Source organism: Siniperca chuatsi, linkage group LG1 (genome assembly GCF_020085105.1).
Source record: "Siniperca chuatsi isolate FFG_IHB_CAS linkage group LG1, ASM2008510v1, whole genome shotgun sequence".
In the NCBI taxonomy this organism is placed as follows: Eukaryota; Metazoa; Chordata; class Actinopteri; order Centrarchiformes; family Sinipercidae; genus Siniperca; species Siniperca chuatsi.
The window spans coordinates 17522686-17540035 of NC_058042.1; the positions used below are offsets into that span (position 1 = coordinate 17522686).

Below are 17350 nucleotides of genomic sequence, written 5' to 3' on the forward strand. Positions count from 1 at the left end.
TAAATGTGTTGTAGGTGTCCTCTATTAAGAGACAGAATTTGTGTGATTAGAGTTTCATTGATTTATTATTTGTTGGTGTGTAATGGTTTCAGCAATGTACAGTGCTTTGGTTATATGATTATATGCATCCTCTAGGCTCTATGGACGATGTCACATGTGTCAACTATAGTTTGGTCCTCAATACATTCACATACCAGCAAATGGAGTTTTTCTTACCACTGAGGTTAAAGCATGAATTAAATATTACATTCAATGAACAACACCAGGCTACCACAGAATGTTAGTGGGGGAAAAAATTAAAGTCAGCATAGGTTCATTCACTTTAGCGACATCCCCCCACATCTCCACTGAAGCATGTACAGAATAAAGCATGATTGCACTTTTTGAACTATGACATATGGAGGCTTGAGAATTGAGAAGAATCAATGCATGGTGTTATAACTTACAAGAAATATCTTTCCTTTTTAAAACACTACGATTCAGAGTGTACAGCAGTGGCTCACAACACATGTGAGGTCAAAGGCAGGTTCAACTGCATACGTCTTATACATATGCATAAACAAAACCCATCAATTTTTGCTAGTTGGATGGGGTGGGATAAAATTTGAATCACTAAATATTAAAAATAGCATGTGGAAAACTATATAGCACATGCCTTTGATCATAAAAAAACAGCAAAAAACTGCTGATGCAAGACATCAGACTAGCCATTTTTATGTTTAGTGTTTGATTGGTAGATGCACTCTAATCATTGCAGAACTGGGCCTCCTCATGGAGATATCACCTAAAATTGCTATGCAGTCTGAAAGGGTGGTGCTATAAATGAAATATCACTTTCCATTTTATCTCCAGAGGCAGCGTGATGCTCCGAACCAATCAGAACCTCACAAGCCAACCCTTGACCTTTTTCTTCTCAATATGACTACCATTATCTTGTGGAAAATTAGAAGTGTGTCGCTATTGTTCAGTAGCGACAGGGGGTGGAGGTTATTTAAAGATAAATGCTCTAAGTGTTCATGATCCATGCGGCAATCATACACCACCAACACGGAGCAGAGGAGAAACATGTCTGCTAAAGCCGTGTGGTTGCATGAGTGCACATGTGCACGTGCTATGGCTATGTGTAAATGGATTCATGTTAATTGTTCAGTGCTGATGTAGGTCTACGTTTGCCTAGTAAACCTGTCTGTCTGTGTTGGGCAAGCGGGTTTCAGTGAATGCTTTTGTATTATTATATGAGTACTAAAATGAACAGCTTTAATGCACAATTTACAGCACAAATTTTGAAAGGAAAGCCAGATGATTATACAGCCTTGAGTTCAGTGGTCTCCATAGGCAACTGGATCACTATGGGCTGTCTTATAAACATGAGTAGTGAGAGGGATAATATCCTCCTGGTAACAAAGCCATTAGGTGACGAATGTGAATAGAGCTAATGTAGGACTGAAATGACATAACAACATGATGCTGTGGGTGTAAAAACTAGCTGAGCATCCGTTAGCCTTTTTGCACACTCTCCCACAGAGGTAGACACACAGTACACATATGAGTCACACATACACACTTTAAAAAGATGTATATTGGGCACACTTCGCAGTTTAAGAAATTATTTTATCTCTTTCATGTGCCAGCCTAAGCAATATCACATATAATAAAATACATCAACAATATATTTAGAAGCTAAAATCCAAGAAGCTTTAATCTGTTATTACACTTATGTATAGACGTTAGCTGGAAAATTCGCAATGAATTTTTCCCAAAAAGATTACTATATCATGTTTCATTGCAGCTCTGAAATGCATACATTTCAAATGACCATGCTTATACTGAACCACTAAAGTCACAGATTAAAAACAAAAACAAAGAATGTACCTTTTAACCTCATAACTTTCAATGTTTGCAAACCCCCAAAACCCCAATATATAGTTAGAAGAGTACAGTTTTGTGGGAAGAAGCACAACCTAAATACTCATTCCAACATTGTCAAAAACAAACTTTTAATTGATTTTTGTCTTTGTCTCATTTTGACAGACCTATCTCGACACAACATTTTAGTGGTGTGCCATTTCTGCTGGAAGAGGAGATTGTAGTACCCATTTGTTCGGATTTCTTTGGAGAATCTGGCTAGTCAAGGGCAGGCCTACACTCAGCTATGCTTAGCTACACCCTTAAATAATTGTGTTATAGAACTAGTCCACAAATGTTCCTTTCAGATAGCAAATTTTCTAAATATATTCTATAAATATCCATTGAAAGACCAGAAAAGGCCTGCCTTATAGGCTTGTTGCAGTGGGAGAATCCTCACACAACTGCTGTGCAATCAAAACCAAACATGTTTCATTAACAGCTTGTTAGCTTGAAGCCTAGCACTGCTAGAAATAACAGCTGCTCATCTACTTTCTGATGTCCCTCAATATGTGTCTCTGACAGTTCAGTATAAATTGAGATTTTTTTTGAAAATGTACCCATAATAATTACAGTCAAGTTCAAACTATTGCATCCAGTTTTTTTATTAAGCCTATCCCATTCTGCTGTAAAATCATTTACTTACTGCTTAAAAATCAGCATGTAATATTCAAATTAAATTAATTTAAACACAAGCTTTGCTGACAATCCCATTCAGGAAATGTGAGTGCTGCAGTGTTTCAAAGGACAAAACACAAACATCAGTTACTCTGGAAAAAAAAAGAAACAAAAACAAAAATAAACTCAACCCACCCAGTCAAGGCAGATGACCGCCCACCTAAAGCCTAGGTCCTGTTCAAGGTTTCTGCCTGCAAGTTTTTCCTTGCCTCCGTCGCAAAGTGCTTGCTCATGGTGGGAACTGTTAGGTCTCTGTTTATAAAGAATATGGTCTAAACCTGCTCTTCTGTTATGAATTGGTGCTATATAAATACAATTGAATTGAAGTGAAATAAATTCTGTGGCAGGCACCTTGTCTTGTTTGCAGTTCAAATGAACCTGAACAGTAAGTAAGACAACGGCTACAGAAAATCTTCTATCTTGCTCTTGGCTATTCTTAAAAGTAGTAAATATCCAGACATTAATGAAAATGTTCAGGGAAGAAAATTGTTTAATTTAGGTACATATAGGAATAACCTTGGAGTGTGGTTATTTAGTTTAAATTCACTTTAAACATTACATTGAAACATATCCAACTCATTAATAAGCATCTTGAATCAGAAACAAGACTTGGGAAGCAAAAGTATTTAAACATACTGAACTGGCATTTGGACTGCTGTTACTAAAACTGCTACTAAAAAAAATCACCCTCAAATTAAAAGAAAATATCACTTCCAATAACTTGCTCTAATTGTCTATGGCTCAATTTGTTTCAGGTTTGACTCTGAAATCATGAGAAGGAGCCTTTTACTATTTATTCTCATAATCAGAGCATTTATATCAGTAAACAAACCAAATAATACCAGTTTCTAAAGTTCTCTCATATTTTTGTAGTTTTCGCTTCCTTAACAATGGCAAAACGTATAATAACATAATATGTTAAATGTGCACTGTTAGGGGCATGTCATAAAACAGCAGGAAATCGGCTGTTCTATCCAACTTATGTCAATAGCAGGATATGCTTCCTAAATAAATGAATATATTAATATTTTTGTTCTTTTTTCACTTCCAACATTAGTTATTATCTATTGTGATGCATGCATAATGTTGGAAAGGGTCACAGGATAGTTCTGCTTTAAATGTTATTTTTCTATGATTGGTTCATTCTCTCCATTTCCTGTTCATTGTGTGCGAGCAAACTCCATTGTCTGCGGGTAGATTCTGCTTGGCCTTCAGAGGGACCATCCCCAGGGAGCACTGCATCTTTTATTAATCAGGGGCGCTGCGCCACAGCCCCGCTTATCTAATTTAGCAGCCCGCCTCAGATACAACTATGTTGGGCTTGGTGTGGAAAGAAGGGACACGGGTGTGGGGGTGCAGCTGGGTGTAGATAGGATGGGGGTTGGGGTGCTTCCTTCAGTTTTTCCATATTGTGGCTGATGCAGAGGGGCTGTGAGGGAGCGGGGTAGACAGAAGGGAGGTAGCGACTTATCAGACACCTCGTCACCAAGTTTTAGGACTGAATCACAATACAGCAAATTACCTTCTGCTGACAAGAAAAAATGAGCATGGCCCTCATATGAAAAAAATAGGAGTGTCAGGAAGAGGTGACACATTGATTGCTTAGTATGCGCATCCAGAATGCTGGGGTTCAGCGTCCTCCCTATATATATGTAGAAGAGGTGCAGCAGTGCACAGCACAGCCATGAGGGGGAATGAGAAATTGAAATGCCATGTTAGATTGGAGTCCCTTTCCTCAAGCCAATCTCTCTGGTCTAGCCCAGTCTAGCCCATATTAGACCGCCATTTCATAGTACAGCCATTTGTGTTATGCTGAACATCCATGAACCTATTTGTACCAACCACCACTAAATTGAAGACAATTTGGTGTTCACTAACATTACAATGTGCGGGAATACACTCATGTATACAGTATTGTACTCATTTAAACACAGAACATGAGGACCTGGTAACTCAAACAAAATATATGAGCATAACCTGGTCTCTAGGTATTTTATACTTATATACTTCCCTCAGCCCCCTTCTCTCTCATCTGTGTCATAGCTCAGATGAATCAGTGTCACCGGTGTTGAGAGCACTTACTGTCAACCCTGGCGCCCCGGGCTACGGCACTGATGGACACAAACTATAAAATATCAGCCCCCTGGGGAGACATCGCTCAAGCACTGCCCCACAGCCCTGAGGGGGTGTGATCTGGTCAGTGTGTGTGTTTGCATGAGTGTATTGAGAGACCAATAGGGCAGTGTGATCGTCTGTGTATCAGTTGTGATCCTGTAAGTATGGTCTAGTGTGTGCAATCATGTGGACAGTTTCCACAATATTTGCATAAGAAAGAGGTCAAAGAGAAGCTTGTGGTACAGAAGAATATATTTTTCATGTCATAACTATCTTCTTGTTTTTTTCCTGTTTAATAAAAGACTGCCTTAGAGAAGGTATAGAAAATATAATGACTGTGATACTGGGCTTTCCATTTCTGTACCACAGTCACAACAATGACCCTCCCCTGGTCCTATCGAGCCCCTCAACCAAATTCCATAACTCTGTGTATAAGCTCAGCCCCCCTGACAAAAACTACAAGCAGGCAAATGTATGGGAAAACCACAAATGAATCAATCAATAAAATCAATGGCTCTGTCTGAGGACATGTCCTGCATCAGCTGATAAGTGGTTTAACCTCTCCCCTCCTGTTCTAGTCAGGCACAGAAGAGGTTATGAAGAGTCTGCACAGTTAGAATTGCAAGAGGGAGAGGAGGCAAATCAGAAGGAGAGGGAGAGAAGAAGCTTTTCAGCCCTTTGATGAACCCCCACCCCAAGGTCAAGGTTTCTGCTTGTTGGTGTATATGCACAACTGCACTTGTGTAAAATATAAGAAACACACCAGATGTACACTTTTATATAACATGAGATGAAATATTCTAGGAAAAAAACACAGATAAACATACCTATTACCATATCTCCAAATACTGACTATTCATTTACACTGTCTGCAGTCTGTTGTTGCTTGATTTACCTAATAGACGTATATATACAATGCTCCTTTTAGATTCAAGGACAAAAGCATTAAGAGGAGAAGGAAGCAAGGTACAGAACAGTTATTGTTGCCCGGTGGCAATGGGACACATGACGATACTTATGTTGCATTGTACTATTATACATTACTCTGTTGGTGGTGGAGCTGAAGGACTTCTTGAATGGCTTAGAGGAACACATGAATGCAAATAGATAAAATTAAAGGAAAATCACAGATTGCTGTTTGTCTTCCTTTTCTATTTTTTGTTTCTCAGCTCAGTTATACTTAGTGCCTGGAAGGTAAATGACAGAAGACAACAAAGTCCTATATGTTTGATCAAATACATTCAAAGGTGGTATTCGGCAACAAATCAATTACAACTGTCCTGGGTTTTGTTTATGGACTGTCACTGGCTTGAACCTGACCAATACTAACTAGACTGCATTTTAATATACCAATATCCATGTTTAATGAGCTGGAAGAGCCCAAATCATGATCTGACTTGGATATAACAACACCTCATCGTGTACGAGTAAGTCTTAGCAGTAATGCAGTACTTCCACTGCTGTCTTCTGATCTGGCTAAGCTTCTGTAAAGTAAGGCAGGAAAAATATAAAGGAAAATATTCAGTAACGTGTTATATAATATACAAATACCCTATGTTAGTACAGAGAGTACAGTCTCAATAAATGTTACTTCCAATTGGAGAGATGTGGACTGTTTCAGAGGGGAGGAGGGGGATTGCAGACCCCTGTAACAGTTACTTAAGTTAAGCACTAGTCTGCCAGGCCTGCCGCCACACAGTAAAACTCATCTATAATTTGTGATGAGTGTAATACCATCTCCACTTCATGATTATGTGATATTCTTCACCTCTGCCATAGCCAATGAGGCCAAGAGCTGGCAGTCTTAATGAGGTGCCTTAGAGTTCAGCTTAGGGGAAGGAGAGGTGGGAAGATGGGTGTACGGGTGTAAAGAAAAGGGGGATGAGAGGACAAGGAGTGTAGGCCTTATGCAAGCTGGACAAAGAGATAATCACAATATTAAGAAATACATTCAATCTAGAGCATGTTTTGTGAAATATTATCTCAATAAACTATGATTGAGTATAGTGTGCTAAAAGCCAAAGATAAAATCTGTTGAAAATTTAAGACCATGCACCAGATTGTTCTCATTCTAATGAGACATGGTCACAATAAAACTGTGAGAGAAAGCCATTAAGTCCTTGCTCAGTGATACAGACCCCAAAAACACTTGTTAAAGGAAGCATGGCATCCTGGTTTTGTTGAGGATTATATCCACCAAGGAGATCTCATGAGAGAGCCCCTTAGACTCATTTTCAGCAAAGTGCATTGCTATGCTCTTATGGCTGGTCTAGATGTTATGAATAAGTAAATAACAACATTTTTCCAGTCGTTTAATCTCTGAGTAATGCAATTAGTAAGTCTGTAGTTTGTGCTGCCTTTTTTTCTGGCCTTATTATTGTTATTGAAATGTCACGCTCTTATTTAGCTCAAGGATGAATAATAAATAAGCTATAATTACTGTCTTGAATGAGCCGACGGCTTGACTGGGTCAGTGGTAAAGGAAGGACTGCCCCCCTCCCTATCTACTCTCTCTCTCTCTTTTTCTCTTTCCCTCTCTCTTTAATTGGATCTTGTAATTAGTTTCTCTGATGGATCTGGGAGGTCTGAGGCATCCTCTACAGCGTTCATTAGTGTTCTTAGAGGAGGGTGAAGCTTTTTAAAAGCTCTGCCTGCTCCGTCCCTCACATATCATAACACTGGATTGTTCACTGGATTGTTCTGCCCAAATACAATAAGAGCACCATTTCCAGCCTGGCTCAGTTTGCCTATATACCACCAAAACAAAGTAGCTCAGCACTGTGGGCCTTGAGGGAGACGTTATACACATGGAAGTACTCTTTTTCATTCATCTATTTAGGAACATTTTTCCATAGGTGTGCTCCAGCTAAGAGAATCTGACACTGTACATAAAAAGCCTGTCTGATGATGGTTAGCACAGTGAGAGATTAAAAAAATTTTTTTTCTTTTAAAGAAAGAAAAAGACTATCAGGCACATCTAGACAGTGCATTACTGCAGGTAGCAGTGTGATCTGAAATCTGAAGTAAAATGTCCTTTGGCTTACTATTAGAGAACTGACCAGCCTCTACAAATTCTTTTTTGAGATACACACACATACAACACACACACACACACACACACACGCACACACACAATGTTCAGACCTATAATATACAACCCCCTGTAGCACCCCAACACCATTTTCCCCTTTTCCTCTCCACCCTCCGCTGGCCAGGCTACACTAGACATCTCTCCCTAATCAGCAGCCTCGTCTCGCTCAGACTGGTTGCCATAGTAATATGCCGGCTGGTCGACATGGCAACCACTCTGAGGTCCACTATTAAATGAAGAAGAGTGGAGGGAGGGATAGGGAGAATGTAGTTGGGAAGAGAGACAGAGAGAGAGAGAGAGAGGAAGAAGGGGAGAGACAGCAAGAGATTGTCCAAGATGGGGGAAGGGGTATCAGGGGTGGGCAGGGGTGGGATGTGGGTGTGGGTTTATGTGTGTGGGGGGGGAGGGCACAGAAAAATGAGTGCAAGGAAAGGGAGAAGAAAAAGGAGGGGCAGCTGAAGGAGATCGAGAGCATCAGTAGTGCTGTTTGAGCTACCTATTGAATTGTACGGTATTAAAAAGCTTCTGATACGTGTCGCAACAATGCCATTAACCTAATGCATGACGTCATTTACTTAATGCCTTATAGTTATAAATTTATACACATGAAAAATGCATGTGTAGCCTGTCCCAATCTAGATAAAGGATCGTAAACTAATATCACGTTTTAAGAGCTACTTACAATATTATTGTCAATCCACATCAGACATACCTAAAAAATGATATAAAGAAATTAATATTTATAAAGCCTAAAGCTTTAATGGACCGCAAACCCATAATAATGATCAGTGAAGGCATGTGAGAAGTTTATGTTAGAATAAGACAAAAGGGTCACATTACTTCTCCTTTGATTTAATTTCCAGTGGAACAAAACAGGGAAGCAGTTGCAGTGTTTTAGAACAGCCTGTCTGCCTGGAACAGCTTGATAATCAACAGCAAAACATTGCCCTTTAAAATAATGTTACTTTTTGGCAGCATCCTGAATTAGTTTTACCTCCTATGCTTTAAAAACTTTCGGCACCTCCCTCTCATTCAACTTAATATGTCAGATTGGATGGAATATGTAAAATTTGTCTATAATTTCAAACTACAGCGCAGTTTCTGGTGCCACTCTGTCATTTTGCCATCACTGATGCACTCTTTCCAAACTGAAGTGAGAATTCACCAGGGCACACATATCTCCGTGTGTCTCTACTGCGATCTACCTCGATCACTCTTTCTTCACCCCTTCTCCTATCTCGCTAACTCTTTCTTTCTCTTCTCATTTTTTATTTGCACCTTACCTATATCTTGGTGTCTCCTGCTACTGTGCTTTTTTTCCCTTTTATCACAGCCCCTCTTCTTTCTCTTTGACTCGATCTCTCTGTCTTGCTTACCCTGAATGTCTGATTCTTTAATGAATGAAATGCCATTCCATCAAGATGCCACCACAGCAGTGACACAAAATAGCATTTGTTGCCTTGTGTGTGAAATTCCTCTATGAATTGGAGCCCTCTCTTTTCCCCCCAAGCATCTTATGAAAGATAGCTAATTGCATGTCCACATTGTGCCGTCAGTCCCTGCTTCCCTAGCGCACCATTCAGAGGCAATTAAAGTGAGTTTAAACAGAGTAAGAAAGTGCGTCATCCTCCTAATGCAATTAAGGAAGTGTGCACACAAACATACAGTAGTACTCTGAAACACAAAAAACAGGAACACATAGAAAGAACACAGGAAAAAAGGCAAGTAGAAAAGGTTAATTTCTCAGGCAGTGTAAGACTTGGATTGGCTTCATCATATGTGACAGTATCTTTCATAGTCTAGGTTTTGTCGCTAAACTAGGTTGTGTTAAGGTTTTAGAAGGCAAACATAAAAGCCCAAAGTGCTTTCTATCTAGACAGATTGTAATCATTGTACTTTTAAATACTGCAAAATGCTCTATATAAAAGATATAAATGTAGTTGCTTTCTGTATGTATAGCACCAAAAGCTACATACTTAAGCTTGAATTTGTATACTTCTTGTACTTTAAATGTCATGTACTATGATATTAGCAATTTTTACATTTATACTGATTGATTTATAGTGTTATACCTGTCAATTTTTGTTGTTGTGGTGGTAAGAAATAGTTTGATGTAATAAACAACACACACCTTGAAGCATATATGCAAACAGACACAGGGTGCCTCTGACTCATAAGGTGAAATGACAGGCCTCTGGTCAGACACACAGGTTATTTTCACTGTAACAGTCATGCTCCAACACTTAAGCCCAAGCCTCTGACATACAGTGTGTGATTACAAGCACTAGATGATCAGCTAAAATCAAGCAAGGCTTTAGTACAACACTGCACACTTAAACCAATTTGAGAAGTAAATAGCTGCTAGTTGTAGGGCAATTTTGCATGTTCAGATGCCTTGTTATTTGTGGGTAAGCTTCCACCCATCCCTTCTTATTTTGGTGGTAGAAAATTTAATTTGAGTTATCGCGGCAAAAAAATTTTTTACAGTGCCTATTTAGACAGGCTGGGGAACAGCTTGGGAAATCTCACCACTTGTTTCTCTCACTTTAGCACTTTGTGTGGTAGTCTCATCTCCTCAATACCTTCATTAATATTTTGTGGGACAGTCAACCACAGCCAACCACAGTAAACCCGGGCCAGAACAGACTAGAAGCTGGCCAGTTAATTGAGGTTAAACAATCAAATTTTAAAATATGAATATACAGAAAATTACAACACTGTAGTGTAAGTTCATGTGCTTAACACTACATGAACTACTGCATTACTCATTTGCTTACTCTCTCCTATACACACTGACATGAATGCAGAAGCACATTCATGCAACTCACTGTGCTTACACAGGCCACAAGCAGTAGTATGGCATGCAGACAGTGCTATCTTTTGTTAGACATGAAGGCTCCATAATTATCACTGATCTGCTCATTGTGTATTACTCACCAACTGAATTTCCTTGAGTTTTAAGTCAAGTTCATTGCCTTGCAAGTGACAGGACCTAAACTGAGACGTCTAGCAACACATCTATCTCATTTGACCTAATCTGTCTATGAGTCACCATTAGACATAGAAAACACAATACACAAGTGACAATTCAAGCATTCACACTTATAATCTAACACGCACACAAACATAGTGTACCTGCTAAACATTATTATTTCTTGTTTATGCTTTAAATTTTTTGTCTTTCTTTGACCATTTCTATTTGTCACCAAAACTATATGGTTTTTGTCCAAATGCATGTAAAATTCACACACGAATATAATCATAATTATAACTGCGGGTATTAAGAGCAGCAAGTAGTCATACAGTATACTGCATTTCAGTGGCATGTTGGTGCTGTGAAGCCAATTAGGGTATTTTTACTTTTTCAAGATTTAATAAAATAATTTTTGTGCAACACAATTTCATTATCTTGTTCAACAAAATAAAGGTTTCAAGGGTATTCTTGTGTTCTATGAAATCAATATAAGAAATCCCTTTAAAGATGGGACACTTTTCTTACAGGAGGAAAGTAAATTATGCCTCACACTCAAGGAGGATGATAAAGATTTACAGTAACTGAAATTTCAAGATTTTCAAAAACCCTGGCTTTGGGCTCTTGCATTGAACTGAGATATCAATATATTATTACATTATTGGATGCTACCTCACAAATTCTTAACAGCAGCAATTATACTGATTCACCAGACCAATGTATAACAAAAGTTTAGCAAGGTCTGTGACAGTGTCCTGTGTCTTAATGCTCAAAAATACATTTTACTCTGACACTAAAACACCAGAAGGACACAGGAACACAAAAAAGAGCAGTACTGCCCTCCTACATTGAGAAGATATGCCCACCCAGTGCTGTGCATTGTGAAAGCAAGAATGTCTGTTCTGTTGGACTACAGATATTTGTTTGTACTGTCAGAGAGCAAGGCAAGGCTGTGGCCTCTGTGCCCTCGGGGGGAAACGGCTCTCTCTGGCAGAGGGGGAATGCTGTCTGTATGTCTGTGCAGCGCACAGTGACCCTAAGAGTGCTTACAACTCTCTCCAATTAGTATGCAGCAGTGTCTCCACGAACACATTTGTCTCCTCATGCAATTAAAAACTAGCCAATTTATTAGACCCCAGAGTTTGTTTCCACTAGTATGACCCCCCAATTTTGCTTTCCTTTGCCTTCCAAATCCCCACACACACTGACCCCTTCTCTGTACTGAATATGTTTCATTTAAATAATTTCTGCAAATATTACAGAGAAATCTATGGTGTATTTTTGAGCAAATAGTTAATTACTGTTGGGTTGTTGATTGATCTGCAGAGGGGGGCTGGCATATTGATATTGACTTCCTATTTTCTATTTTATTTAAGAGGAAGAGGAGGAAGAAATAAGAAAAAAAGAAGAAGAGGGACATTATCTTGGACAGTATATACTGTATTTGTAAATAAGATATATGATGTTATGAAAAACAATCAAGCAATTGCATGTATGTTTTATACACATGGTAAATCCAAACCTTAATTGGTTAATTCTAGCAGTTAATTTTTATAAACCAGACTATAATCATCCCAAGACAGATGGAGAATCATACAACTACAATTCTTTTCACATTGCTGTTTGCTTAGGGCTACACTCTGGACCTTTTGTAGTCCTGGACAAGCTGGGCTCCAAGCCCCGGGGCATCCTGAACAGAGGTGAATCTGAATTCACCTCAATCCTACTGTTAGCCCAGAGCTAGCTAATACTGTTGGGTGTGCCAAATTATTCTATAATTTAGCCCCGACATAGCAGAATCAGTGCTTAAACTTCACTGCTTAAAGGCAAATTGTGTTAGTTTAAAAGCTTTTGTGACAATAATATATGTGTTTACCCTCTAAAGAGGTACATATTATCAGAGATTATTTATAGGTTTGAGGGTTTTCTACATGCTTTCTTTCAAAGCCATTGTAATGCACAAAATTACATAAAATGACAAAATGTCACAGAAATAGGAAACATTCTCAATTCTGTATTACATAAAGATATACATGAGATCCAGAGGTGCATATAAAACCTTGTTTTAGAACCTTGTTTCAGAATCTGCTATGTAAACAGAGACTCCAAACAACCATGAATCACTGCAACAATAAGTATAAAAATAAAAAACAAGTGGGTTTCTTATTCTATGAAATGGTAGACTCTCAATATGATTTAGTAACACACAGTATATGTGGGAATATGCTGGAACAGCATTCAAGCTCGGGCGAAAATGTGTGTCATTACTTCTAGGAATCTCTTCTTAAAAGTGTGGTAGATTACTTGTTTTAGCTGGTTTCCAAAATTATGCCACAACACTCCCAGAGACAAATGGACAGCATTAGAGCAGACATACATGCAGACTATTCATAGCTGCCTCACAATGAACTACTTGACTGCAATGGGGGCTTTGTCACCTCTGTTATTCAGCCCGCGCAGTCACCATCACAACCTATTCTGACACCAAATGTAAAGTCCAACTGCCCTCCAAATCCCTCCCAATTATAAAAGGTCCTTGAGTTGCTGTTTTGCCCCCTCTCCAGCTCCTGTCTGATTACTGAGTGTGGGGCGAGCTGTGCAGGCAATCAGCCGCAAAGCACAGAGGACCAAGAGGACTGGGGAAAAAAATCAAATCCAAAACACTGCAAAAAATAAACTAAAGGGGGACTTCTGGACCGCAATTACAGGCCAACCAGTCAGGCCTCTGCTCGAGCACTCAAGAGCTGCCGTGATTACGACAGAAAAGGTTATTAGTTTTTATTGGAGGAAATAGATGCTGGGTGGCTTTAAATGGCACAGTAATGCGGGGGGGCTGGAAGGAGGCCTCCTGACCCAGGTCTCCCAAGGGTCCCATTGCACTGCCGGAGGGACACACAGAAGCCATCACACACCCTCTCCCCTTCCCCAGCCCTCATGCCCTACAGCTCCTGCTTGAACTCCAAGGCAGTGCCCTGGTCTTCGGCCTTGAACTCAACCTGGACACTCACTTCTTCTTTTTTCTGACCTCCCTTTAAACATAAGCATCGTTACTGATGAGGTTTCTATAGCCTCACATTCTTCCTCTGTCCTAACTTCACAGGTGAGAACCTCTGAAAAACACTGTCACCCTCTCCATTTTAATATAATATCTAACTTAGGTTTGTCGCTATTCTAAGACATTTTCTTTGAAAAATTAATTGTGATGTTTTAGAGATATCATCATCAGATATCAGTCATCTGCCGTTTAGAAATATTGAGTGATTCACGTAAAAGCAAAATTAACTGTTTTGAAATTACAATTTCTTTCCGCAAGAAAAGTGAGTAAAACCCTAGGGTTGACATGGTTTTATTTTATAAATTGTGTCGCTACATTTTCTAGCTGTGTTTGTGTGTGTATCTGTACACACACACAAACACACACACACGCTGCTGCTATGTCTCCAACATAGCAGCAGCAGCACATGTGAAAACATTATCAGTGAGTGTGGCTGCTGCGTGTTTGCTTGGCTCGCTGTAATGACTGCCTGCAGATTTCCTGTCACGAGCATGCGAGTCTGCAGCTCCAGAAGGAGAAGAGACGTATGCAACCATATTTGCCTTTGTGCTGGGCTGCCAGTGTGTGTACTCTGCTGTGTGTGACGTTATTTCAGAATGTGTAAGCTATGATCTGCCAGCACCCGATGAAGTGCTCTCCACAGGCGTCGGTGTGTCTGTGTCCAGTGATAGGCAGTGATCAGACGTGTATGCTTTTATCAGCCAGAGGAAATATACAGAAATGTTTTTAATGATTTTACTATAATACCATGTATATGATGCAACATCTCAGTCACTTAGGTGTATAAAATGCAATAACTTTGATTATTAGTGTGTCAAAATCTGTCACTGTATGTCAAAGTAGATAATATGTTAATGCTATCTTTTGTGAGTGTGTGCCTGCATGTGTGTTTGTTTTCATTGTTCTTGCTGTCCATACTCTCCTCTCCTAATCTGTATTCAGGGCAGGTAGGCTCTAGCACGGACCCACAGCTCAGTAACTAATGGAGGGGCTGATGGGAGCCTGATGACGACCACAGGGCCATTTGTACACACACACAAACACAGACACAGTGCACGTATACAAACACAAACACTATGGTCATTTCCAGCCACATCTGCACCCTGCATCATGCAGCTAGTAGCCAGGTAAGTTAATTACATTGACCATTTAATATTGGTGATTTTTTTTCCTTTAGTGTGCAAGGGATGCAATTTGATACATTTTATCATCTTTCTGAGTAAGTGAGTAACAATTACAGTGGAAGGCATCATCCTCTTCTGCCTCCGTTGATTTTGCTGCTGCTTTTGTTGCAGCTACTGCTTGGATTTCTGTCTATAATTGTCTCCACTGCAAACTTTTCCAGTGAACCACTGCCCCTCTAAGTTGATTGCCAGGAAGTGCAGGGAATTAGAAAATTAATGTCACACCAGGGTCAGTGCATTAGAGTGGTACACACATGAACTGGTACAACGTGTATGTTCTGTTACCTGCGGCTAGACTTTTACACAGGTGCTTAAATACATTTTGTTTTGCACAATGTTCTGCCTTGAATGAATTCACTGCATATTAGTCCCACTGTCTAACATAAAGAGTTATAAGTTGTCACTTGAAACCAAAAGCTTTCCCCAAAACGACTAAAAAAAGAGTCATGTGTAAGGACATTTAAGTCAAACATGTAGACCTAAAGACTACCCTCTAAAACTTCACACCTCTCTTTCATGTACCAGCAAGCCTGTTTTCATGCACTTTTCTCCTGTCCTCTCATGTTCTGTCTTGACATCTTCTCCCATATAGTATCTGTGAATCTCCTCTGGCCAATTTTTCTTTTCCCTTCCTCTCCTTTCCTTTCCTTTTATATTTTTTCCTTTCCTTTTTCCTCCTCCTCTTTCTCTGCTGAGCTTGGGCCAAAGAGCTGACAGCCAGTGACCTAGGGGCCTCCGAGGCTCCCAGGGAGAAAGGTAATGGGCCCAACCCCGGAACGCACTCTCACTCTCGGGACACATGGGGCTGCCGGCAGCTTTGATCCAGTAGCCCCTGCTTGGGTCTCCTGACGCCTGGTGAGGAAATTCATAGGAACAACTGGAAGAGGCCTGTGTTTATTCAGCTCCTTTAATGAGGAGGGAGACGGATTATCGGGGCCTAGATCTCCCCAAAAAAACACAAGGAAAGAAAACTGCTGCTCCTTCCAGATGTTGCTCTATCACCGGTCACTCCAAAAGAATCCAAGAGAGAGAGAGAGAGAGGGAAGGTTTCAGTATGCAAGAGAGAGAACTAGTGGTCGGCAGGAGAATTTCCTAGTGTTTTCTCTGTTCTTCTGTCTGACCAGATGTGGGAGCTGGCCAGCCCTCTCTGGGTGAGCCCAGAAGAGAGCAGCAGCCCAGACGCAGTGGGGAAAGTTGGGGGCTCTGGGAGGGAGCTTGCAGACATGTGTTATTTTTTTTTTTGGGGGGGGGGGGTTAGATGGTGTAGGTTACCAAAGCTCTCAGGCATAAGCTTTACTTTAAGCAATTTGTGCTATCTTAAAGAGAAAAAGAAACTATTTACTGAGCCTGTCATACAACCTCTAATGTGTTATTTTTAAATTTTTCTACACATAGGCTCATTGTAATCCTAATTAACGCAGCAAAGCAAGTGACGTTGGAACAGATGTATCTTGAAACAGAAGCCTGATCCACATACTGTAGCATAGCATATGACTACAGGTGGTGGAAAGGTGGAGCCCCACGCCACTCTACCTGCAGACACAAAACAGACTCGGGCTATGTGTCAGGCTCTTGACCCTTTTGCCAGAAGACTGACCAGATCAATATGTCTCTCTATTGTCAAACCATTTAGGGGAGGATTACAGGTCAGCCACTGGTCACAGATCCTCACACACAGAGGGCAAAGGTCAGTCTGCGGTGCACATTTACATGTGATTTCCACACATCAGATGTTGTTAAGAGTATCACCTGTGGTACAAACAGCTTTGTAGTGCAGTCTGGAGTCGCCCAAGCCTATTCCAACCCTCATCCTTTCTCTTTACGTTATGAAAATCAAGCTCTGTTATAATCTACAAAACCAGACTATCCCCACCTTTGTCCTATGAACTGCTAACCCTTCTAAGGTTCAAGGTCAGAGCAGTGACAGGTTGAAGAGGTGTCCACTGTGTGTATTTGTGGGTGAGAAGGCTCATGATAATTCAAGTTCACTAAAGAACAGTAAGCAAACATGAAGATGCTGACACTTAAATGACTCTGTAATGGTCATCCAGATTCATGTGCGTGTACATATGCATAAAGAACCACTGTGCCTGTGTGTTTGCAATCAAACAAATTATCATGTACATACAATAATATAAGTGCACTTCACAGCTATGAAATTACACTTGAGTAGATTATTGATTTTTAACAAAATAAAATACCATTTCACTGGTGATGATTTGTACATCTGCTCAATACAGACAGCTAATTAAAAACGATGGCTTGAGTTATATTAAACCATCATAAAAGTATCTCATAAGAATGACTTGTATTTATAGAATTATTAGCTTGCTTTAAAATCAGTCCAGCTC

General features: G+C 40.0%; 1 protein-coding gene across 2 annotated transcripts in view; it reads right to left on the minus strand.

Moving 5' to 3' along the window:
• Window positions 1-17350, minus strand: part of zfhx3b (zinc finger homeobox 3b) — a 296238-nt gene that overhangs the window by 180276 nt on the left and 98612 nt on the right. The window lies entirely within an intron of this gene.